General features: G+C 37.2%; 1 protein-coding gene across 16 annotated transcripts in view; it reads right to left on the bottom strand.

Moving 5' to 3' along the window:
- LMNTD1 (lamin tail domain containing 1) overlaps positions 1–26,720 on the bottom strand; it is a 497,491-nt gene that overhangs the window by 83,037 nt on the left and 387,734 nt on the right. Inside the window, exon 5 of one of the 16 annotated variants that reach the window (XR_009404801.1) lies at positions 16,144–16,278. The exons of the other annotated variants lie outside the window; for them this stretch is intronic. The gene's annotated coding sequence lies outside the window, so the exon portion shown is untranslated. Of the gene's footprint in view, positions 1–16,143; positions 16,279–26,720 lie in introns of those variants that run through there. 16 annotated transcript variants of the gene reach the window in all.

The following is a 26,720-nucleotide window of genomic DNA, read 5'->3' as shown; positions in this document are numbered from 1 at the left end:
AGAGTGTATAGAAAAGTGATTTCTGTGCATTGATTTTGTATCCTGCCATGTTACTGAATTGTTATATGATTCAAGCAATTTTGAAGTGAGGTTTGGGGTTTTCCACATAAACTATCATGTAATCTGTTGAGAGAGGGAGTTTGACTTCTTTGCCAATTTGGATGCCTTTTATTTCTTTTTGTTCTCTGATTGCTGAGGCTAGGACTTCTAGTACTATATTGAACAATAATGGTGAGAGTGCACATCCCTGTTGTGCTCCTGACCTTAAGAGAAAAGCTCTCAGCTTTTCCCCGTTAAGAATGATATTTGCTGTGGAATTTTCATAGATGGCTTTTATCCTACTGAAGTATGTCCCCTCTATCCCTACACTGTGAAGAGTTTCAATCAATAAAGGATGCGGTATTTTGTCAAATACTTTTTCTGCATCAGTTGAAAGGATCATATAGTTCTTGTCTTTTCTTTTATTAATGTAATCTATCACATTGACTGATTTGCAGATGTTGAACCATGCTTGCAGCCCAGGAATAAATCCCACTTGGTTGTGGTGAATAATTCTTTTAATGTACTGTTGGGTCCTATTGGATAGTAGCTTGGAGAGAATTTTTGCATCCATATTCATCAGGGATACTGGTTTGTAATTCTCCTTTTTGATGGAGTCTTTGGTTTGGTAATCAAGGTAATGCTGGATTCATAGAACAAGTTTGGAAGTTTTCCTTCCATTTCTATTTTTTGAAAGAGTTTCAGTAGAATATGTAGATTTTTCTTTCAATATTTGGTGGATTTCCCATGGGAAGCGACCTGTCTTTGGACTCATTTTTTGAGGGAGGTTTTTGATTACTGCTTCAATTTCCTTGCTGGTTATGCATCTGTTCAGATTTTCTATTTCCTCCTGTTTCAGTTTTGGTAGTTTCCAGGAACACATCCATTTCTTCCAAATTGTCTAATTTATTGGCATATATTTGTTCATAATATGTACTTATAATTATTTGTATTTCTTCAGTGTTAATTGTGACTTCTCCCCTTTCATTCATGATTTTATTAATCTGAGTCCTCTTTTAGATAATTAGCTTCTGTATTGGGGATTTTTCTAATTTTTTGAGAGAGTCTTGTATACCAATGTACTTCCATCTTAGAACAGCCTTTGCTGTAAAGAGGTTTTGAACCTCTTTAGTTTTCATGAATTTTTAAAAATTCTTAATTCTTAATTTCCTGGTTGACCCATTCATTCTTTAGTAGGATGTTCTTTAATCTCCAAGTGTTGGAGTTCCTTCCAAATTTTCTCTTGTGATTGAGTTCAAGTTTCAAAGCATTGTGGTCTGAATGTATGCAGGGAATAATCTCAATCTTCTGGTATAGACTGAGACCTGATTTGTGACCTACGATATGATTTATTCTGGAGAAAGTTCCATGTGCCCTTGAGAAAAATGTGTATTCTGTTGCTTTAGGATGGAGAACTCTGAACATATTTGTGAAGTCCATCTGGTCCAGTGTGTCATTCAAACCCCTTGTTTCTTTGTTGATCTTCTGCTTAGATGATCTGTCCATTGCTGTGAGTAGGGCGTTAAAGTCGTCTACTATTATTGTATTATTATCAATGTGTTTCTTTAATTTTGGTATTTATTGGTTTATATAATTGGCTGCTCCCAGGTTAGGGGCATAAATATTTACAATTGTTAGATCTTCTTGCTGGATAGAACCAGCATACCTTTATAACTTTAAGTATGATATAATGTCCTTCCTCATCTCTTATTAGTATTTGGCTAATTTTACTGATATAAGGATTGCCACCCCAGCTTTCTCTTGATGTCCATTAGTATGATAAATGATTTTCTACCCCATCACATTAAATCTGGAGGTGTCTTTGCATCTAAAATGAGTCTCTTGCAGACAGCATATTGATTTCTTTTTTTTAAATCCAATCTGATACCCTATCTTTTGATTGGTGCATTTAACCCATTTACATTCAGTGTAACTATCAGAGATATGAATTTAGTGCCATTGTATCGCCTGTAAAGTCTTTGTTTCTGTAGATTGTCTATGTTTCTTTTTGGTATATGTTATTTTGGGGTTCTCTCTTTGCTTACAGGATCCCCCTTAATATTTCTTGTAGGGCTGGCTTTATATTCATATATTCTTTCAGTTTCTATCTGTCCTGGAAGCTCTTTATCTCTCCTTGTATTTTTTTTTTATATTTTTAAAAAGATTTTATTTATTTATCTGACAGAGATAGAAATCACACAAGCAGGGAGAGTGGCAGGCAGAGAGAGGGAGAAGGAGAAGCAGACTTCCCACTGAGTAGGGAGTCCAACGTGGGGCTTGATCCTTGGACCCTGGAATTGTGACCTGAGCTGAAGGCAGACACTTAATGACTGAGCCACCCAGGCGCCCCTCTCCTTGCATTCTTAATGAGAGCCTTGCTGGATAAAGAATTCTTGGCTGCATGTTCTTCCCATTAATATCCTGAATATATCATGCCAACCATTTTTGGCCTTCCAGGCTTTTATGTATAGTTCTGATATTAAATCTCATGTTCCTCCTTCTGTGCATAAGGAATCTCCTATCTTGAGCTGCTCTCAGGATAGCCTCTTTTCCTCTAAAATGTTCAAGTTTCACTACTATATGTTGATGTATTGATCTATTTTTATTGATTTTGGGTCCGATGTTCTCTGCCTCTTGTACATGAATGCTTATTTCCTTCTCCAGAGGAGAGAAGCTCTCAGCTATGATTTGCTCAAATATACTTTCTGCCCTCCCTTCTTCTCCCCCTCAGGCACTCCAATAATTTTGGCATTTGTTAATTTCAAAGCATCATTAAATTCTTTTTTTTTCTTTTTTTTTTTTTTTTAAAGATTTTATTTATTTGTCAGAGAGAGAGAGAGAGCGCACAGGCAGACAGAATGGCAGGCAGAGGCAGAGAGAGAAGCAGGCTCCCTGCCAAGCAAGGAGCCCGATGTGGGACTCGATCCCAGGATGCTGGGATCATGACCTGAGCTGAAGGCAGCTGCTTAACCAACTGAGCCACCCAGGCATCCCAAAGCATCATTAAATTCTTGAAGCCTTTCTTTATGGGTTCTGAGTTGTCTTTCTCTCTTTTCCTCTACTTCCTTCTTTCCATCAGCCTGTCTTCTAGGTCATTTACTCTCTCTTCTTCCTTTTTTCACCCTAGGTATTAGAGCATCCAATTTAGATTGCATCTCAGTTATGATTTTTTAAAGTTTGTCCTGATTAGATCTTGTTTCTGTACTTAGAGATCCTTTACTGTCTTTTATGCTTTCTTCAAGTCCAGATATTAACTTTATAATTCCTATCCTGAATTCCATCTCAGACATCTTACTTACAGCCATATCAATTAGCTCATGACAGAGAAAACCACCTCTGGTTTCTTTTGTGGTAAATTCCTCCTTCTAGTCATTTTGCCCAGAGAAGAATAGATAAGCAAGTGAGCAGAGCCCAAAATAACAACCCTGACCTAAGCATAATACCCCCTAAACAAATCTGAAGTGGTTCGAAACCAAAACAGAAAAGCAAACAAAAAGCAAAACAGAACAAACAAAAAAAAAAAAAAAAAAAGAGAGAGAGAGAGAGAGAAACAAAGTTGGGGAGCAGGGTAATCCACTTGTTCCTAAGTGAATTCTGGTCTCTGTGTTAGAAGACACTACCTTCCAAAGTCACAAAGAAAGCAAAACTTATGCATATACAAAAATAAAATTGAATAGAGTGAAAAAGGACTAAAATGAAGCATGTATCTATTAAATGTAGATATAAAAAATAAAAGTTAAAAAGCTACTTAAAAACATAGGTTGGTAAAATAAGAAATTAATTAAAATGGGAAATAGATTAAAAAAGAGAAATGGAAAACTTTTAGACTGAAAGATAACAAAATCATGAGAAAACCCTCAATCTCAATATACTATTTTCCTGCTGGTGCTGGAGTTTTATGGCCTTGTAACCTAGTAACCTGTTTGTAACCTGGTTTGCACTTGTTCTTCCAGATTGTCTTCTGGGGAGGGGCCTGCTGTGCTGTTTCTCAAGGTGTCTTTGCCTGGGCAAAGTTGCACTGCCCCTTGCCACAGGGCTGGGTTCAGTGTAAGCTGGTCCTCTGTGTGGCTTTTGTTCCCTTAAGGCTTTCTGTGCCTCTTTAGAGGATCAGAATAAAAATGGCTATGCCCTGATCTCTGACAAAGAGCCAAAAGATCGAGGTTTTCCCTCTTCAATAAACCTTATGGGACAAACTGTTCACCCTTGTGCATGCCAAATTCCACAGACTCTTGCAGTATGTGCCCACTGCAATCCTCCCAGGGGGAGTCCATGGAAACTGCATGCATCACTGCCCTTTGTATGCCTTGGGACTGAGAATGGTTGTGGGTATACCCTGCTCCACTGCTCCTGGGCCACAGCTGGGTGTCACCCTATTGTCCTTTCTGGGGCCACTGCCACCCTGAGAACTGTTACCTGGTCATGGATTTTTGCCATTTTTACCCCTCCTGGGGAATGGTGAACAATCCATGCATTCCAGTCCTTTTCAGGGTGCTCTGGCAGAGAGTAGTCACCCAACTGGCCAGGCTCAGGAATTATGGCAACCAGAGCTGAGAATCCCCTCTTGGGTTTGCTGACCTAACCACTTTTCCCAATCCACTATTTGGGCATTCTGCTGGATCAGGTACCTTCCTCCTCCACCATTCATTCTGTGTCTCCTTGGACCCTGAGACCACAATGACCCACCTAGAATTCTGCTTTTATTCATCCCCTTTTCAGAAATGAAATGTTTCTTACTGGAGCATATTTCTAAGGGTTCCAATTTTGCACTCCAGGGTTATATCACTTTCTAGTAGCTGGCTTATGAAGGCTTTCTCCCTTCTCCATTTATCTTTCGGTATTTCCCCACAGATTCACGTCTCTGCACCATCTACCTTGCAAAAAGCAGTCACTCTTCTACTTGCAGAGTTCCAGATATATTTTCTTATCCCTCAGGCTGAATTTATGTGCCTTCAGAATGGTTTGCTAGATATCCAGCTAAATTCAAGAGGCCAGATGAAATGAGGCCCCCTACTCTGCTCCCATCTTGCTTCTCTCCCCTGAGGTATAATACTCTTTACAAAGGTTCTTTCACCACAACTCTGGAAGATAGGAATTTCCCCATGTTCTCAAATAAGGAAGTGGAAGTTCAGAAAGATGAATACCTCTTCCAAGGTTATACCGCCAATAAATGGGAGAGCCAGAATATGGTCTCACATTTATTACAAAGACACCTTCACTGTACTCTCTGTTTTTCTACTGCAGTTCCTGTCCAAAATCATCATAACTCCTTCTATGGTAACTGCCTGACCTTTTATCTACTCCTGAACAAGTTTGCCCTGATTTTTCTCTCTGCTTTGGTCTCAAATGACTCTCTACTTTGGCTTCCAGATCCTGTGTCTATTCTCTCTTTGGTCTTACCTTCTGTTGGGAAAACACCACAATTTTGCATGAGAAATTGATGTACTCCCCTTGAGATAGAAATAGGGTAAAATAGGATGATGAAAACTGAGTTTTATTTTCTGAGCTTTCACCTTGATTAAGAAAAAAATAAAAGTGGCAAAATAAAGTGGCAAAATTCAGTAATTAAAAAAAACCAGGAAAACATTACATTCACAAAGTTTTTTTAAAAGTTGAAAATCACAAAGAATTGCCTTTATGTACTCTAGTCCTCTGTCTCCACATATGGAGAACATTTGCACAGTAGGGGATTTTATTAAATTGGTACTATAAATAAAACATCTTATGTGCATGCAGACTGTGTATATAAAGAGAATTTTCATCCTTTCTCAGGCCATGGGTGGGAATTCCCATATTGAATAATATGCAGCTAAGAATTACAATTTAAAACATGACATGTTTCACTAGCTAAGATTCAAAGAGGTTGTATATATAGGGATACAGTTTCACACTTTCACCTATATAAATATACTATAGATTCCAATTGTAAAGCATCTTCATAATCTAAAAATGTACTAGGTTGGTTCATTTCCTCCACAAGATCCACATATAAGTAATGCAGCTTCAAACATATCTTATTATTTTACCTTGAAGTCAGGGTCACATTAAGTCCTCTTGGAGGTGTTCCCAGAAAAGGTAAAGAATAATTTTGGGGAAGTTCAAGTTGCAGATAGTTTGTCCAAATACCTTCATGGATCGTTCCAATCAGAAAATTCTACTGGGAAGCAACACTAAGATCTTAGATCTGCATATGTGATACTGAATACCAAACAATGGTTTTAATCTTCAGACATTCGTAACAGTTTTAGTTATGGTTCATAAATAACTGCATAGTTACTTCACACATAGGGTACATATATTTTAGGCTTAGCCTCTACCCATGAATTTTTTTTTCTACCCAAGTTCTTTAGAGGAATATAATACTTATTATTCTAAGACAATGCATCTCAGACTTATTAAGGCAGAGATCCAGATTACAATCTTATTTGTCGAACACCATGTTCTTTGAAAAATATTTTTAAAAATTTATTTATATTTAAATATATTATTTTTATTTTAAAAATATAAATACATATATTTTATTTAATATATACATTATTTCTAAATATTTTATTAGCAAAATAAATCCATCTTATATTATTTGTATAGCATATAAACTCACAACCACCAGTTTATATGTCTTACAATAAAATAAAACACCCAACAAACTGTTGAACCAAGAACAAATTATTGGTTTTGAGTTTTTCCATCAATTTGAATTTGCAACTTCATTTTATTCAGTCATCTACTGGCAACCTTTAGCAGAAAAGTGATGTTTGGAGACAAAGACATGTCAAAAATTATTGGAGAACAATTTGAATTGAAAAAATGCTATCTATTAACTCTTTTTCTCTGCAAGCCGGGTAAAGGCAATCATTATTCAATATTATAATCAAATAAATGCTTTTTTCTCTATAGCTTATGGAATACTAATACCCCATAGAAACACCATGGGAAAAGCACTGGAATACAAGAGTATGCAAGAGAGTTATTAGAAGTCTGAACATGAGCCCTACCAATAGCTTCAGGTAAAAATATTAAGTCTAAATGGAGCCCAAGTGGAAGCACACCAGGCAAGGCAGGGGTTGGGGGGAGAAGGATTCCCCTTCCTCTCTGGTTACTGCATACATAACAAATTTGATCAGTGGTATCTACTGCTACCATTACTCATTATTGGTGATGATGATGGGTGGCAATGAGAGATACATTTAACCAAAGTGAATTAGTTATTCTTGAAAAATCCTAGGATACTATTTACATACACGAAGCTCCTTTCATTATTCTGACAATTAGAAGTATAAGCAAACTTAAGCGGGGAAATTAAATTTAAGGTGGTTGGCAGTTTCCTTTCTCATGTGCAAATGAGAGAACAGAAGAAATCTTTCTAAGAATATTAAGGACCCTGTGGTTTGAGTTATAACTTTTGCAAGAAGACAATTTTAACCTTCACTAGCAACAGAAAATAAGCCCCTGAGGTGTGTCTGAAATTTTACCGTGTCATTTGTTTGAGACCCTGTATGTCAGCTGAGGTGAGAAACCAGACATCTGAGACAAAATGAGAAAATTCATGCAGTGTCAGGAAACAGAACTCTCTAAAAGATCTTTGGCTACATGTAGATCAGTCTGCAATAGAAGAAAGACAAGCTGGACATTTTTATGAAATGTTCAAAACATCATCTAGCTAGTTTTGTTCTATTAGTCTTTGCCCTTTGTTCACATTTGTTTCTCCCTTAGCTTTTTAAATAAATCTTACAATTCAGAGTCAGCCATAATCAATAGTGAATGTTACTCCTATTGCTCTTATCAGCTATTATTTATCATGTTTTCCTATTTGTGTTAGATAGTCTATGTGCATTATTTCATTTTACCCTTTTAAGGATGCATTATTATCTGCCTTTCACAGATTAGCAAATTGATGCCTATAGCAGTTAGGTAGTTGCTTAGAGTGACACAGCTACAAAGTAGTGGAACCAGGGCCAGAGTTTAAGTGTCTCTCAATTCAGGATTACTTTTCTTCACAATTACACCATACCATTCCCTGAAAAATATTGAGCACCACTGTTTAGAATTCAGCAATGAATTATTTTTGTTGTTCTGCTTAAGCAAGACTTCACAGAAGGGGTGAGATAAGGTGGACCTCTAAAGATAGTTAGGACTTCAAAAGACAGAAAATAGGAAGGAAGGCATATATTCCTTTTTTTTTTTTTAAGATGTTATTTATTTATGAGAGAGAGAGAGAGAGAAAATGAGTGGGGGGGGCAGAGGGAGAGCGAGAGGGGAGAAGCAGATTCCAGCAGAAGCCCTGCTGGAGCTCTATCCCAGGACCCTGAGTTCATGACCTGAGCCGAAGGTAGACGCTTAACCAACTGAGCTATCCAAGTACCCATTTTTTTTGCTTTTCTCCCAAGTTAATTTTCTCAATCCATTTAAAGAACCATCAAGGGGCACTTGGGTGGCTCAGGGGGTTAAAGCTTCTGCTTTCAGCTCAGGTAATGATCCCAGGGTCCTGGAATCGAGCCCCGCATCCGGCTCTCTGCTCAGCAGGGAGCCTGCTTCCTCCTCTCTCTCTCTGCATGTTTCTCTGCCTACTTATGATCTCTGTCTGTCAAATGAATAAATGGCCAAAATTAGCAAGACCAGGAAACAACATGTGTTGGAGAGGATGTGGAGAAAGGGGAACCCTCTTACACTGTTTGTGGGAATGCAAGTTGGTGCAGCCACTTTGGAAAACAGCGTGGAGATTCCTCAAGAAATTAAAAATAGAAATTCTTATGACCCTGCAATTGCACTCCTGGGTATTTACCCCAAAGATACAGATGTAGTGAAAAGAAGGGCCAACTGTACCCCAATGTTTATAGCAGGAATGGACACAGTCGCCCAACTGTGGAAAGAACCAAGATGCCCTTCAACAGACGAATGGATAAGAAAGATATGGTCCATATACACTATGGGGTATTATGCCTCCATCAGAAAGGACGAATACCCAACTTTTGTAGCAACATGGATGGGACTGGAAGAGATTATGCTGAGTGAAATAAGTCAAGCAGAGAGAGTCAATTATCATATGGTTTCACTTATTTGTGGAGCATAACAAATAGCATGGAGGACAAGGGGAGATGGAGAGGAGAAGGGAGTTGAGGGAAATTGGAAAGGGAGGTAAATCATGAGAGACTATGGACTCTGAAAAACAATCTGAGGGTTTTGAAGGGGCGGGGGAGGGTGGGAGGTTAGGGAACCAGGTGGTGAGTATTAGAGAGGGCACGTATTGCATGGAGCACCGGGTGTGGTGAAAAAACAATGAATACTGTTACGCTGAAAAGAAATAAAAAAATTTTAAAAAATGAACCATCAATCAATTTTTTATCTTTATTATATGATTATTTATATATTCTCTTTATTATATTTTTCTTTAACTTTCTTTAGGTTCAGCTTATTGCTGTTCTTTGTGTGAATACTTGAGATGGATGCTTTAATTGCTTTGCAGCCTATTTTTATTTTCTAATATAGGCAGTTGAGGCTATATATTTCCCACTAAGCATGGCTTAAAGCTTTATTTCATAAATTTATTATGTAGTATATTTTTAAAAGATTTCATTTATTTATTTATTTATTTAATTTATTTGACAAAGAGAGGGAGAGAGAGTGTACACAAGCAGGGGGGAGCAGCAGGCAGAGGGCCAGGAGAAGGAGGCACCCTGTTGAGCAGAGAGCCTGATGCGGGACTTGATTCCAGGACTCCAGGATCACGACCTAAGCTGAAGGCAGATGCTTAAATGACTGAGCCACTCAGGTGCCCCTATTATGTAGTGTTTTATCATTTATTTCAATGTTTTTTAAAAATTTAAAATAATAAAATGTAAAATTTAAGTTTTTTAAAAAAATACCTATTGCTTAATTTCCAAACATATGACAATTTTCTAGTTTTTTTTTTTGTTGTTGTTGTTGTTGTTATTGATTTTTTAGCCAAATTTCTCTGTGGTCAGAAAACAAGTTCTGGATATTTTAAGTCCCAAATTTATTGATTTTACCTCATGGCCAGCATATGTTCCATTTTTGTAAAATTTTCATGTATTTTTGAAAGGAGTGTACACTCTGATTTTAGGTGTAGTCCTTTATAGGTCTCAGTTTAATTATAATATTTGTTATTCAAACCATTTATATCCTTACTGATTTTTCCTAGATATTGTCAAAATTACAGAGTAATATCAAAATTTATCATTTTGATTGCAGGTTTTGCTTATATTTTACACTCCCTCCAACAGGGTGTGAGACTTCCCTTTTCTTCATACCTTCATCAACACTTCTTATCTTGTCTTTTTCATAAAAGCCATCCTAACAGATGTGAAGGGATACCTCTCTGTGGTTTTGATCGCATTTGTCTGATGATTAGTGATGTGGAGCAACTTTTCACATACCTGTTGGTTATTTTTATGTCTTTTTTTGGAAAATCGGGTTCTTTGCCCATTTTTAGTTGGATTATTTGGGGTTTCTTGGCTATCGCACTGTATAAATTACTTCTTTGTGTTATTTCTGTGAATGTTTAGGCATCTGTATTGTTTCCTCATATTTAGGAATATTCTTGATTGAGTACGAGTTTATGAAAAAATTATGAGATGTAACTTAGGTCTAAAGTGACATTATATGCCTCCAGAGTATTTATATTAGGTGGCTAGTGACACTAGGAAATTCATATTAACTTAATTAATTCAACCAGGGATAAAAACAATTTAAAGTTGGGTTTCAGTTTCTGTGAAGGCCAATTCATTTCTGGGTTATCCTTACTGCTAGGGTATGATTTTTAGGGTTCTAATCCAAAATCTAGAGAGAGATGTTACCAGGGCTTCTTTCTTTGTCAAAACTTGTACTCCAAATTTTGTCCTCTAACTCTTCAAATCTGTAAAACCTCTGTCCATCCTGCCAACCAATTCTTCCTAAAATAATCTGACAAATTTTAGGACAAATCTGACATTAAAGATGGTTTATCCTTTGGGTCTTTTTTCCTGGATCTTGGGAATCTGGATATTTGAATGCTTTGATAGCTTTCTGGTATCTTTGGTTCTACTACATTTCCCAGCTCTTCTAGATGTTTTTAGCAGGAGAGATAGTAAAAAATTATCTGGACAGCCATTACTAAAAACTTATCCTCATATTGTTTAAACAAAATATTTGTGTGTCTTTTGGCTTCACTGTTTACTATATTGGTGTCTTCAGTCAATAATAATGATAATAATAATAAAAACAACTCCTTTTAGTACTGGGCATAGACAAATGAGCTAATCTTATAGCCTACGGGTTAAATGACAACTTTAAGACGAGATTCAAATTTATCTTGATATTGGCAATATTTCTTTTCCTTAATTATCTTCTTCTTTTACAGCTTTTACAGCTACTTTACTCTTTTCCTGTTTTTACAGAGTGTGTTACTCAAATTAAAAGAGAAAATGCTTGTGAAAGGTCTTTGTAAATGTTTGAAGAACTATACATGTATACAAGTATAAGGCAGTGTTACTATTCTACTCTCAATCATTTGTTTTGTAAAAACCTTATTCACATAGATTAGTGCCTCTGAGGATGTTTTGGTGGAGAATTCCCTACAGAAGAGGTGTTCTGCATTGACCGATGATAAGTAACCTAAATAGATCTTCATCTGGGAAGAAGGATCACAAAGTAAACAAAGAGAAATTGTTCATCTGTTTGTGAAAAATGTACGATTAAATGACCATCAAAATTCTATAGCTTGTGTTTAATGGAAAAGGTAGCTAGGATACAGCAGCAGGGACTCAAAACAGGACCCTATGAATCTAAATCTTGTAAAATGGAAACAGTGCAACAATAACAAATTAGAGGTGGTAGACTTATTTCCAAAGAAAAAAAATTTAAATATTTGAAAATTAACAAACGAAAAAACAAAAAATCAAACACAACTTCTCAACTTGGAGCTACTGTGGTAGCATAGTCTTTCTTTCCTTCCTTCTTGCCCTCTCCTCTTCTTTCCTCCCCCCCACCCTTCTACTTACCTACCTACCTACCTACCCCCTACCCCCTCTACTCGCCTTTTCTTTTCTTCTTTCCTTCCTTCCTCAACCAAAGATCTTTGGGTACAGAAAAGGCTACACTGCTTTCATTTCTTCCTGCTCACTCTCTTTAAATCCACTGTGATAGGGGAACCTGGGTGACTCAGTCAGTTAAATGTCTGCCTTAGGCTCAGGTCATGATCCCAGAGTCTTGGGATCGAGCCCTGCCATCAGGCACCCTGCTCAGTGGGGAAGACTGCCTCTCCCTTTCATTCGGCCTCTCTCCCCCAATCATGTGCTCTCTCACCCTCTCTCTCTAATAAATAAATAAAATCTTTGAAAAAAATAATCCACCGTGGGACGCCTGGGTGGCTCAGTTGGTTAAGTAGCTGCTTTCGGCTCAGGTCATGATCCCAGCGTCCTGGGATCGAGTCCCACATGGGGCTCCTTGCTCAGCAGGGAGCCTGCTTCTCCCTCTGCCTCTGCCTGCCATTCTGTCTGCCTGTGCTCGCTCTCTCCCCCCCTCTCTCTGATAAATAAATAAAATCTTTAAAAAAAAATCCACCGTGATATGATTTGTTCCTTCATGAATAAATCATACTTGCTGTTAGGGATCACGATGATGTTCTAGTAGATTCATCAAATGGCTTCAATCCTCTGTCTCCTCTCTGGAACATTTAACATGATTAACCACTCTTCCGTTTGAAATGTCTTTCTTTGTTTCTGTAAGATACCATTCTCTTCCTTCCCTCTAAATTCTTGCTCAACTTCCCTTCCTCTTCTTTTTCTTCAAGTTCAGAGGATCTTCTTGTCAGTCTTTGACCCTTCCTCTGTTTGTTTTTTCCCCTTTCCTATTTCCTTCAGCCATTTCACTCTCTTTTCCATACCTGCAGCCATTACATCTTTATGACTCTAAAATCCCTAGTTTATAGGCTCATATTCAGCAATTCCAACTGTCTACTGCAAGTCTCAGATTTTTCGAACCCTATGCAGCTGCCCCTAATTATTAGGAACTTCTCTGATGGAAATAGAGCTCATCCCAGTCCTAGAACTAATGAGAATTCAGGCTGGCAAGAAGTATCAGCTATCCTCCCTGTGAACACACAGGGTCTAGATAATGTAATTTTTGACTTCTCTATGCCTTAAAATGAACAGAGCCCTAAACTGGGTGATAGCCTAATATTTTATTCTTTTACTGTAAAAGCACAAAGCCCTACCTAGGGAACATTTTAGCTAGCCCTTCTGCCTAGGTCTGTGATGTCCAATTTTTCTGCCAGTTCACCAAGGGGTGAAATGGGAAGTATCCTTTTCAAAATTCAACTTGTACCCAGGAAATTGGCAATTAGCAGTGGGATGGAACTGGTTTAAATAAACTCTTTTGGTCTAAATAAATCCTTTTCCTTGTGGCTCAATTTTGCTGACAGTTTCTCTCTTGAAATTGGAAGGTTTGGCCTTGAAAGGTTGTCCCTGATGACAGCCTTCACTTACTTCATGGGTCACTATGGTCCATGCTATGAGGATCACCTTTGGTACCACATGGTACCTTCCTGAATTGGATTTGAGTTTGATGCATCCTGATCTAAAATTATTCATCCAGGGAGAATATCCTTGATGTTCAAGACTTCATAAACCCTACTATCATTGATTATGTATATACTTTGTTTAGTCCCTTCCCCAAGCCTTTCCTCTACTTGCACAGACAGTGTTAGGACATTTATAATTAAGCTTGTTAAACCAGAATCTCAATGTACCATATTCTCTTGTGTTTTCTGTTTCTTCTCCTAGTATCTTTCTCCCAGACATTCAACCCCCAAATCACTTCGTCTTTGACAAATCTTGCTCCTTAACCATCTTCCAGGTTATCTTATTCTACTCCATGACAATTCCCATCAATTCCTCCATTATATAATTAAAACAAAATATTCTATTTTATTTCTTCTATTATTTTCATTTACCTGTCCAATGCCCCAACTAAATTAAGCAATCTAGTATTTTTATATGTGTCCCTTGCTTTCTCACATTCACGCCTTTTTTCTGACTGTTCCCATTAAGTAATACCCTTCCCAACACTTCTTCTGCCTCTAAAAATGGATTCATTCTTTGAAACTAGTTGTCTCAGCTATAAAATGGAATTAATACCTATTTCATAAAAGATTAAATAAAATAACATGAGTAAATGATTTTAAATGGTAATTTTTATTTATACTGTTAATATCATTACCCATATCTTCTGTAAAGTACTTTTTGTATTATTCTCAAAGTAGAAATGATATCCATGGGGCATATTTTTCATTCTTTCCCCCAGCATCATTACTTTCCATATACATTACAGCTATTTTGCACATGCCTTATCTAATCATAAGAGATTCTAAGATCCCTGAGGTCAGGGACGACTTCTTGGGAATATTTGTTCCTTCCCCAAGGCACAAAATAGATATCTTAATAAGTATTTGCAAAACCAATGAACAAAATCACCACAGTGGTAATTATAGCTTTATCACAATCTTTACTCACAAATTACATCTTGATGAAATTACAAATTAACGAATCCCATTATACCTACAAATTGCATAGTGAATCATTCATCTGGAGGGTGATTACCTTGGTCTTGTTGAGAGGTGTTGGCAGACTCTCAAAGACAAGCAAAGACCTGAAGAAGGCAGTGCTGCTGTTCAGAAGTAATAAACTAGGAAGAATTTTTTCCCTGGTGAATCTTTTCAATTCTAATACCAAATTTCTTACATTCTTTTGGTTATAAGATACACCATTATTTTATCAACTACCAAGAAAAAAAGGTCCAAGATAGGGAATCTAATAAGATACTCTGGCATAAAGCTGGGCTCTTTGGGATTCCTAAGACACAACTTGCAGTTCTTAACCTTAGTACTGGGAGGAAAAAGAAAAGAAAAATCTCCTCTGAGCTTCTGAACCACAGCCAGTACATAAATATGAGATCAGAATTCACACCACTAGTATGATGTAAGAACCTGAGGTATAAAGTTTAGTTTAAAGTCATGCCATATTAATAATTATCCTAGGTAACTGTTGGAAATAAATGCTATTATAAGAAACCCAATCCAGGCAACACCAATGCCATAAGATGTCATTGATCCTACAATGTGTCCCAGTTTCAGAGGTGTTAAATTGTGAAAAATCATCATTTTAGAATTAATGCAATATGTTTTTTCCATTAAGTGTGGAGAATGTCTGAAAATAACTCAATGAAGGAAATAGAAAGTAAAAACAAACCCCTCTTTCTTTGACATTTTGACCAAGGCCAATTGCCTCTCTTCCAGAGACCAGTTAAGAAGTAACCTCTGCATTCAGAAAACAGATTCTGAGAGTGTAGGACATTTCAGGGTCTGTCCTGGTTTCACTGACCTGTCTTAGCGAGAAAGCTGAGGTTAAGGAGGATATGGTGAGAACTGTTTTCTCTAGCTCTAATGTTCTCATTCCTTCAGTCTGCCAGTGTCTCAACTTCACACGGAGGAGAGGCTTCTTGCTTTGTTCACCTGCCTACTTGTCCACATGCTCAGTTTCACAGAGCATAATAAGAAGCAGGTCATTCATGGAAGCTGACATTTTACATTATAGGGCATGTGTGATGTGTGCATGCACGTACACACACACCCACAGCCACACCCCTTGGACACATCTTGGGAATATTGGCTGACCATTCTCAATACTACTGTGAACAAAGCTAAATCCCTAGAATGTGGTGTTGCTTAAATGGGAGTTAAATGAACCCAGACAGGAGGAAGAAGAAAGGTGGTCCAGGCACATGTAGAGGGCAGGTTTGAGTGAAGTATTACTGTGGTAGCCATTGAGCAAGCAGAGTTAGTTTGAAGATTTAGATGCCTGGAGGTTTATAAAGCAGTGACACCAGTGGGTGAGAATGTGCCAAAAGCAAACTAACCATCTTCGCAGTTTTTCCCCCCATGGAACCTGGTAAGGGCAGGTAAATAGTAGAAATAGAATATTTCTTCCAGTCTGACTTGAGATACTAATTACACAATATATTACATGCATATGTGAATTGGTTTAATGCAAAAAAATGTAAGTGAGGGAACTGTTTAATACCATATTGCTCACTGATATGAAGATATCTTACCATTATTGTAGACTAGAGCCCATTCAGACTATGTACAATACTGAGCAATTCCCCCAGTTGCCATTTGCAAAGTCAGTGCTGAAGTTTTATGTGCAACTTGTGCACATAAACTGCAAGAGCATGCAATCTTGGAAGTCACTACAACAAAATAATAAATGAAATGTCTCAGGAATATTTGCAAATCAAACTTACCTACAAGATAATCAAGATCTAACCTTAGACTTAGCAGCACAGTAAAATATAAAAATAAGCCAAACTTAGCTTTAGAATACCTTTTGATATTTATAAATTATGATATATAATCTATAAACTGGCTCAAACCAATTTATAGATATAAACTATCTATATATATAATTAAAAACAAATTTTTCCCCTAAAGGAGAAGGAGTTACACATTTTAGTTTCAAAGTATTTTCATCTTAGGCTGTGAGCTGTCAAGTAAGTGTGTGTGTGTGTGTGTGTGTGTGTGTGTGTGTGTGTGTAGGATAGGATAAGTACTGTTAGTCACCTACATTTCCAATAGTCTGTTTGACTTCTCCATCTGGGTGTTCTACATGACGTATTTTGTATGAAACCAAGATCATTGTTCACTTCCAAACATACTGGAGATGTTATCTCCATCTGCCTGTACTATCTCAGGTAAAACGAAAGAAGTTGTTCAAGCCAAATGCTTTGGACTCATTCATGATTTTTTCTTTCCCACCTCAATACATTCAATCAACCATTATATATAGTCAAAATGTCTCTTACATCAATCTCCTTCTCTTTACAACAGTACCCATATAGACTCACATCATATCTCTTCTCAATTATTTTTTTAAAAATTTTTAAAGATTTTATTTATTTATTTGACAGAGATCACAAGTAGGTTGAGAGGGAGGCAGGGTGGGGGGGAGGGGAAGGCTCCCCGCTGAGCAGAGAGTCTGATCAGGGCTCTATCCTAAGGAATCTGGGATCATGACCCGAGACAAAGGCAGAGGCCTAACCCACTGAGCTACCCAGGCGCCCCTTTCTTCTCAATTATTGAAATAGCTTCTAAATGGTCTTCCTCCACTAGTATATTCTCTACAATACAACCAAAATTATCTCAAGCAATGATGGAATTCTTTATGTCATCTGATGCCCAGGTAAGAAAGTAAGAAGAGTAAAAACTTCTTAGCTTACCTTCATGATCTGGCCCCAAATGATTATCTACCATCATCTCTAGCTATTACTCTGCATGAACCCTATAATCTAACCACAGCTGCTAGACATTTCTCAATGCTTCCCAGCCTTGGGTTTTTTGCTTACTTATTTTAATTTAATATTATTGCTGTAGGAACACTTAACATGGAATCTATTTTTAACTGCATGGACAATGATGTACAGCAGATCTCTAGAACTTATTCATCTTGCTTAACTGAAACTTTATGTTTGTTGATTAGTAACTCCCCATTCCTAACTCCTAAAAACCATTATTCCACTCTGATTCTATAAATGTGACCATACTAGATATAGCCTTTGTTTAATATAATTGTTTCCTCTAAAATACCCAGTCCTGTTTAGTCCAGTGGAAAACTCCCACTTCTCCTTCAAGGTTCAAATCATATGTCAGCTCTGTATTCAGGCTGTTCACAATCATCTTCATTTCTTCCTTCTACCCCTCTCCCTCTGTATTCCCACCTATCTCTATTTGAGTATTAACTACATTATTAAATGCAAAGGTGATAGGCAACAAGCAAGGCATGTCAGCCACACCAGCTATATGAAGCCTGTCATGTTCTGATTGGTTGATGCCTGTTCAGTATTGTATCAAACATTTAGAAAGGTTCTCCAGATTATAGGTCTTATTTTATATCTATCTCTATCATGATGATGTGAAATGAAGGATAGCGACTGTGTATTTTATGATCCTCATATCTCCAGGGACTGATGTAATGCCTGGATATAGGTCTGCCTTGTAAGTCTGGTGAAATAACCAAAATGAGATGATTAGTCTTTACGGTAATTCTTGAAAAACAGCATTGCTTTTATCTGAATAATTACTTTTATCTTAATAATTATGAAGTTTCCCTGATTTATACCAAAATGATCATGAATCTCTTTGATGCAAAGTTACACTCTGGATTTGATGAGTTCAGGAGCCAGATATAACAGGTGGTTTGGGTAATCTTATGACTTTTCCTTCTTGAAACTGGGCTGGAAAAGCCAGGACTTTAGAATCAGACAAACCTCAAACTGAATTGAGAGAAATCCCATAAAAACTATGTGATTTTGGTAAGCTATCTGAGATCTGTTTCTTCTTCAAAAACAGAAAATAGATACCTCCTTTATAGAATTGTTATAAGAACTAAGAGAGATCATATATTTAAGTATATGGCATATGATTATGGGAACAGTAAGCTTTGATGTACTTGGAACTAATTTACATTAACTAAATAAACTTTTCATTTTGAATGGTAACCTTTCGAGTCAGAAAGAGAGTAAGAAAAGACATATGAGGTGCACATTCCCTGGCAGCATCCCAGAGAGGCTGTATATAGTCCATCACATGGACAACATGCCTGTTACTATAAGCCAGTTCTGACTGTGACTGCTGAAAAATGATCATATGGCCGGTGTTATGTACTAGGGATAAATTAAAGGCCCAAGACAGCTCTTTATTTGTCAAAATAGGAACTTCTGGTATTTTATCCCTAAAGCACCTTGTTTTAAAATATTTGAATCCATTTTCAATGGCGCAACTTTTGCTGATGAAATACGAGGAGCAACAAGGTATATAGTTGGTAGGTCAACGGTCAAAACTGGTAATCCTCTGAATCTATTAGGATTAAAAAAGGTAATTCTGAGACAAAAAAAAAGTTGAATATCTCTAAGTCACAGTAATAAAGCCAAGAAAACAAAAAACCGTTTTAAATATATTACTTTTGATGAAATTCTATTGTCCTAGGCATATAACTCTAACATGGAAAATTGTCAGATAGAAATAACCGATATTACAACAGATTAACTCTAGGCTAGAAAATGTATTTACTTTTATTTCCCTGACTTCTTTCCCTATTCTACTTCTATTCCACCTCTTCCAAACAAGGGAAAAAAAACCTGGTGTCATAGCCCCTCCCTAACAAGTATGAAATGTTTTCTTACTGAGGAACAAGAGGATTGTATGGTAACTTCATGTGTATTTTTAGGATCTAATAAGGATCCTAGAGTGGCCAAAAGAAGAATTCAGGGAGGAGCTCAGTGTGATTTCCTCCCTTTACTTTCAAGTTCTGTCTGCTTCACATTTTTTGCAGATCCAAATAGTTCTGTTCATATTCTGGTGTCACCAGGGATGGTTAAGTTGATGTGCAAACTTTACTTCTAAACTTATTCTATAATTTAACAAATTAGATTAGCTGTAATTTTCACACTTGTTCATCAGTAACTGCATACAAAGACATAGCTCATTTTACAGAAATCTCTTCCCAAATAATAACTTTGATCAGAAACCTATAAAGAATCACATGAAACACGTGCTTAGAAGATGCTTTAAGAATAATCTCACTGGGGCACCTGGCTGGCTCAGTCGTTAAGTGCCTGACTTCAGCTTAGGTCATGATCCCAGGATCCTGGGATGAAGCCCCACATTGGGCTCCCTGCTCAGTGGGAGGCCTGCTACTCCCTCTTCCACTCCCTCTGCTTGTATTCTGTTTCTCTCTCTGTGTGTCAAATAAATAAATAAAATCTTTTTTAAAAAAAGAATAATCTCATTGTCAGCTTCAGAAGGAAATAAGTATGAATAACAAGAACAACAAAACTGTGTAATTCTGAAACAGTTCTTGTTCATGCTCCCTGTCCCAACCTGAATTCTATAAATAGAAGTTTTGGCCGGCCAAAGTAGTGGATATTGTTACTACAAAGGTCTCAGGTTATGCCTTCTGTGTCCTCTGAACTAAGCTTCTTTGATTTACCTCTTAGGAATCTACAGATACATATAGACTTCGGAGTTTCTCCAAATTCAGACCTGAAATAGATTCTGTATATAAATGTAGCACTACTTAGAGACTTAAAAATAAGTCTTAGAAACTATGGAAGGATCCTGAATCATGATTAAGTTATAGACAGGGATGCTCCTTCAAGAGATAGACAAACCAAAGTAGTCCAACAGGAGAGCCTCTCTCTCTATTATGATTTTAAAAGGCTAAAATTTGCTACATGCACAGAGAATTCCATTAATCACATCCTTATAGAAGGTAAAAGGTTTCTGAGATTCTCTGGTAATTATTCTTTAAATGATCCAATTATAAATGAGTTCCAACTAGGTAGAATAGATTGATGGGAGTTCTTAGGATGTTGAATAAATTAACAAATGACTTTATAAGAAACTGTGGTTAATCAGTTTGGTTATTCTTGAATTGTCCCTGTGGTATTACAGGAAAAGGATGGAAAAGAAAGGCATTTTGAAGTTACCTGGGATAATTTAAGAAATAGAGATGCACTCTCTCGGTGTGGTTGTCAAACCTTAAAGTATCAAAGAATTACCTAGGCATCTGTTAAAGATAAGACTTTCCTGGGATTCCTTTTTTTTTTTTTTTTTAAGATTTTATTTATTTATTTATTTATTCAACAGAGAGAGAGATCACAAGTAGGCAGAGAGGCAGGCAGAAAGAGAGAGAGGAGGAAGCAGGCTCCCTGCTGAACCCAGAGCCCGATATGGGACTCGATCCCAGGACCCTGAGATCATGACCTGAGCTGAAGGCAGCGGCTTAACCCACTGAGCCACCCAGGCGCCCCTTTCCTGGGAAGGTCTCAGGAATCTGTTTTTTTAAACCAAGAATCCTACTGATTCTGATGCAGAGAGTGCAAGACAATGCTTTGAGAAATACTCCTGAGTTTCTCTAACTGGGAATAGAAGAAGCAATATCCTTCTTTTTAATATATGTTCCCCAAGATGACTTCTTGCTTGTGTTAGCTTGCTAGAATTTGTTCCTCTGCCAGGCACTGTTTGGGGGAACTTTCCATGTATTAATTTATTTGAACTTCACAACAGTCACATGAAGTATGAATTATGATTTCTCCAATTTACAGATGAAGAAATGGAGTGCCAGAGAACAGATAGCTATGATATTATGATTTATAATCAGAAATGTATACTTGGTCTTTGTCCCTGGTTTTGGCACACAGGTCTGTAAAACCTTTGAATTTCTTAAATGATGAGAGAGATCAAGAAATTAATGAAGTGACATTTAGAATTCCCTTAGGTAACCTAAGGATGGGGGCTGATTGTCATGGTAGCCAACAATGTGATTAGCAGGTTAGAATTTGCAGTTCCCCCCACCAGACCTCAAGGGGGGAAGAAGATTGAGTTCAATCACCATTGCCCAGTGATTTAATCAGTTATGCCTATGTAATGAAGCCTCCATAAAAACCTGAAGGACAGGGTTCAGAGATCTCCCAGGTTAGTGAGCATGTAACAATTTGGGGAGAGTGGAATACATAGAGAGAGAAAGCACAGAAGGTCTGTGCCCTTCCCCCATACCTTGTTCTATGCATCTCTTCCATCTGGCTATTACTGAATTATTTCTTTTTATAATAAACTAGTAATCTTGTAAATAAAATGTTGCACTGAGTTATATGAGCTGTTCTAACACATTAATTACCCAAGGAGGAAAATGTTAGGACCTCCAATCTATAGCCTATTGGTCAGAAACACAGGCTATTGGATTGGTATTTGGAGGAGGTGGGTAGTCTTGTTGAACTGAGCTCTTAAACTGGTAAGAACTGATGCTATCTCCAGGTAGGTGGTATCAATATTGAGTTAAATTGTTGGACACCAAACTGGTAAATCCACTAAAAAGCTCTAAGAAAAAACAAGTTCAGCAAGATTGCAGGATATAAGGCCAATATGCAAAAATCAATTGTCTTTCTATACACTTGTATGAGCAAGCCAAAAATATAATTTAAAAATTCCATTTACATTGGAGAGCAAAATACTTAGGAATACATGTGACACTGCAAAACACACTGTGAAAACTATAAAATATTGTTAAAATTTAAAGATCTTAATAAATGGAAAGACATCTTATGTTTACAGATTAGAAGACTTAACATTGGTAAGATGGCCATACTCCCCTAACTGCTCTATAAATTCAGTGCAATAATACTAGAATCTCATGTGGCTTCTTTGTAGAAATTTTAAGCTGATCCTAAAATTCATATTGGAGCTCAAGGGGCTCAGAATAGCTAAAATCATCTTTAAAAATGTGAAGAGAGCTGGAGACTCACACTTCCTCATTTTTAAAACTTAACTATAAAGGAACAGCAGTCAAGGCACTATGGTACTGGCATAGGGATGAACATATAAATAAATGGACTAGAACTAAGAATTCTAAAATATACCCTCACATCTATAGTCAATTGATTTTTGGTGCTATAGAACAGGGTTCTAAAACCATTCAATGGGGAAAGGATAATCTTTTTAGTATATGGCCCCGAGACAACTGGACATTCAAATGCAGTGGAATAACGCTGGACTCCCTCCCTCATTCCATACCCAGAAATTAGCTCAAATTGGATCAAAAAATCTATATTTCAGAACTAAAATGTAAGACTCTTAGAAGAAAATATAGTAGTAAACTTACATGGCCTTGGATTTGGAAACAGATTATATAACACTAAAAAGCATGAGCAACAAGAGAAAAAATAGACAAATTGGAATTTACCAAATTCAAAAACTTTTGTGCATTAAAGGACATTGTCAAGAAAATGAAAAGATGGCATCTGCGTGGCTCAGTGGGTTAAGCCACTGCCTTTGGCTCAGGTCATGATCTCGGGGTCCTGGGAGGGAGTCCCACATTGGGCTCTCTGCTTGGCAGGAAGCCTGCTTCCCTGCCTACTTGTGCTCTCTCTCTGTCAAATAAATAAATAAATTCTTAAAAAAAAAAAAGAAAATGAAAAGACAATCCATAGAATGGTATCTAATATTTGCATAGCATATATCTGATAAAGGACTACACAGAATATATTGAAAAACTCTTACAACTCAATAATAAGAAGGACAAATAACTCAATTTTAAAATGGGCAAATGATATGAATAGGCATTTCTCCCAAGAATATATACAGGTGGCCAAAAATCACATGTCTTTGCTGGTTATTAGGGAAATGCAAATCAATACCATTTCATACACAATAGAATGGCTATTATAAAAAAGATATGGTAACAAGTGTTGGTGAGAATGGGGAGAAATCAGAATCTTCAAACATTGTGGAGGTAATGTAAAATGGGTTAGGCACTTTGGTAAACAGTCTGGCAGTTGCTCCGAAAGTTAAACCTAGGGGTGCCTGTGTGTCTCAGTTAGTTAAGTATCTGCCTGCAGCTCAGATCATGGTCCAAGAGTCCCGGGATTGAGCCCCCCAAAAGGCTTCCCACACAGTAAGGCATCTGCTTCTCTCTCTGCCCCTCACTCTTCTCTTATGCTCTCTCTCTCTCTCATTAGGTGCTCATTTTCATACTGTGTATAGTTTCTTTGCAGTAATTTTCAAATTTTAACATATGTGAGTCAACTAGGAGAGTGTGTTCAAGTGCAGAGTTCTGGGTCCCAGAACTACAGCTCTATTTCAGAAAGTCTAGAATGAGACTTAGGTATCTTTATTTTAAATAAGCCCTCTTCAAAAGCATTGTGGAAATACTAATTTAAATAACTTGCATCATGTTTCAAAGTTAGAAGCCCTGTTCTCTGGATAAACTATTGAGAAGTTAGAAATGTTTCAGCTTTTCAGTTTGAAAAATACCTGCGGTAGATAACAGGGATATTTGTTTACTAATCTCAGATCATGTGCTTGAGGGACAAAGATTTTTAGGAGACTTCTCCAGGGACAAAGGAGTTGGCTGGCATTATTTCCCTTCTCCAACTGGGTCCAACCCTTCTTCAAAGGGTTAGACACTTGGACATCTGTGGGAGCCAGCAGGATGCCAGTCCTCACTAACTATCTTACTAACAGCTTGCCCTGTCTCCACATTCTCCTGTGGACATATGTCCTATAGCCAGGCCTTGGTTCCAGGTCTTCTCCCACAGCAGACCAATGCCAACCTTACTAACAGGCATCCTGCCCCTAATGCTTCTGTGAATACTCCCCCCCCCCCCCCAACTTCAACTTGGCCTGCCTCAGTCCTCTGTGACTGCAGCTCCCATCCCATAGTGGACCAGCTCAGACCTTGCTAACTTTGTGCACTCTGACCCTGTGTTCATCTGCAGACCTGCCCTCTCTAATATGCCCTTGACCAGAGCCCATCCATACCAAGCCTTGCAGTGTGAAAACTGAACCAACAGGGACTAGGACACTACAAAGTGATTTGTGCCCTGGGGGGAGAGGGGAAGATAATCACATACACAGGTTCTGACTGCAGCCCTAGCAGTGGGGGTGGGGTGGGGTGGCAGGCAGACATCTGGTCTGACTGCAGGCCCTCCCCACCAACAAAAGCACATCAGGAGAAAGACAGGGAAAGCACCCTGCAGTTTTATGCTACTGCATTTCTGGATAACTCCTGGTCTGACTCAGCTCAAGCCCAAGATGGCCCCACACTGACCCATCAACAAAATAGGGACCAAATACTGCTAAAACAATCAAAGAGAGCCATTGCAGATGACTGACTAATCCATTGCTACTAAGCAATGAGAAATCAAAGAGGAAATCGAAAAGTACATAAACAAAAATGAAAATCAAACCATAAGTGACTCTTAATCTCACAAAACAAACTGAGGGTTGCTGGGGGGAGGGGGTTTGGGAGAAGGGGGTGGGATTATGGACATTGGGGAGGCTATGTGCTTTGGTGAGTGCTGTGAAGTGTGTAAACCTGGTGATTCACAGACCTGTACCCCTGGGGATAAAAATATATGTTTATAAAAAATAAAAAATAAAAGTGCATCATAAAAAAAAAAACAAAAAAAAACCAAAACAAAACAAAAAAAAACACAGTGTTTCAAAATCTTTGGGATGCAGTAAAAGCTGTTCTAAGAGGGAAGTTTGTACCAACTCAGGCCTACCTCAGGAACAAAGAAAAATGTCAAATAAACAACCTAATCTTACTCCTAAAGGAACTATAAAAAGAAGAATAAATAAAGGTCAAAGCCAGTAGAAGGATAAAAATAATAAAGATAAGAGTAGAAATAAATGAAATAGAGACTTAAAAAAAAAAAATCCCAAAGAACAGATCAATAAAACCAGGAGCTGGTTCTTTGAAAAGATGAACAAAATTTATGAACTTTTGGCCAGCCTCATCAAAATAAAAAAAGAAAGAAAGAAAGAAAGAAAGAAAGAAAGGCAAGCAAGCAAGCAAGCAACTCAAATAACAAAATGGAAAACGAAAGAGGGGAAATACTAATGGACACTACAGAAATACAAAGGTTTATAAGAGATTATGAAAAATTAATCATATGTTAACAAATTGGACAACCTAGAAGAAATGGATTAAATATTTAAAAACATATAGCCTCCCAAGAGTGAATCAGGAAGAAATAGAAAATTTGAACAGACTAGTATGCAGACTGATTACAATGTAATTGAATCAGTAATCAAAAAACTCCCAACAAAAATCTAGGACTAGATAGCTTCACAGGCATATTCTATCAGACATTTAAAGAAAAGTTAATACCTATTCTCAAAGTATTCCAAAAAATAGAAGAGGAAAGAAAACCTCTAAATTCATTTATGACCAATAACTCTGATTCCAAAACCAGATAAAGACACTACAAAGAGAGAGAATCACAAGCTAGTATCTCTGAAAAACACAGATGCAAAAATCCTCAAAAATAGCAAACTGAATCCAACAATATAAGAAATATAAGAAAAAAAATCATTCACCACAATCAAGTGAGATTTATTCCTGTGATGCACATGTTCAATAGTCACAAATAAAACAACATAATACATCACATCAACAAGGGAAAGGATAAAAACCATATGACCATTTCAATAGATGCAGAAAAAGCATTTGACAAAGTACAACATCTATTCATGATACAAACCCTCAATGAAGTAGGTTTAGAGGTAACATACCTCAACATAATAAAGGCCACATAAGAAAAACCCATAGCTAAGATCATACTATGGATCTATACTATAAGATCAATGCTGAAAATATGATAATTTTTCTCTCAAGAGCAAGAACAAGACAAGGATGTCCAGTCTCACCACTTTAATTCAACATAGTACTGCTAAGTCCTAGTCACAGCAATCAGACAATAAAAAGAAATAAAAAGTATCCAAATTGTAAGGAAGAAGTAAAACTGTTATAATTTTAAATGACATGATACAAAATATAGAAAACAATCGACAAAACCAAAAGATAATCTACTGAATGGAGAAGTGTTTGGAAATGATATATCTGATAAAGGATTACTAATTACTACCCAAAGTATATAAAGAATGTATACAATTCAACAGCAAAACTCCTAAACAATCCAATAAAAAATGGGCAGAAAACATGAAGTCTAGCTAACAGACACATGAAAAGATGCTCAACATTACTCATCATCAGGGAAGTGCATATCATGAAGTCTAGCTAACAGACACATGAAAAGATGCTCAACATTACTCATCATCAGGGAAGTGCATATCA

Source organism: Mustela nigripes, chromosome 6 (genome assembly GCF_022355385.1).
Source record: "Mustela nigripes isolate SB6536 chromosome 6, MUSNIG.SB6536, whole genome shotgun sequence".
Lineage (NCBI taxonomy): Eukaryota > Metazoa > Chordata > Mammalia > Carnivora > Mustelidae > Mustela > Mustela nigripes.
The sequence above is the reverse complement of the archived record's forward strand: the minus strand, read 5'-3'. Positions and strand labels throughout refer to the sequence as shown.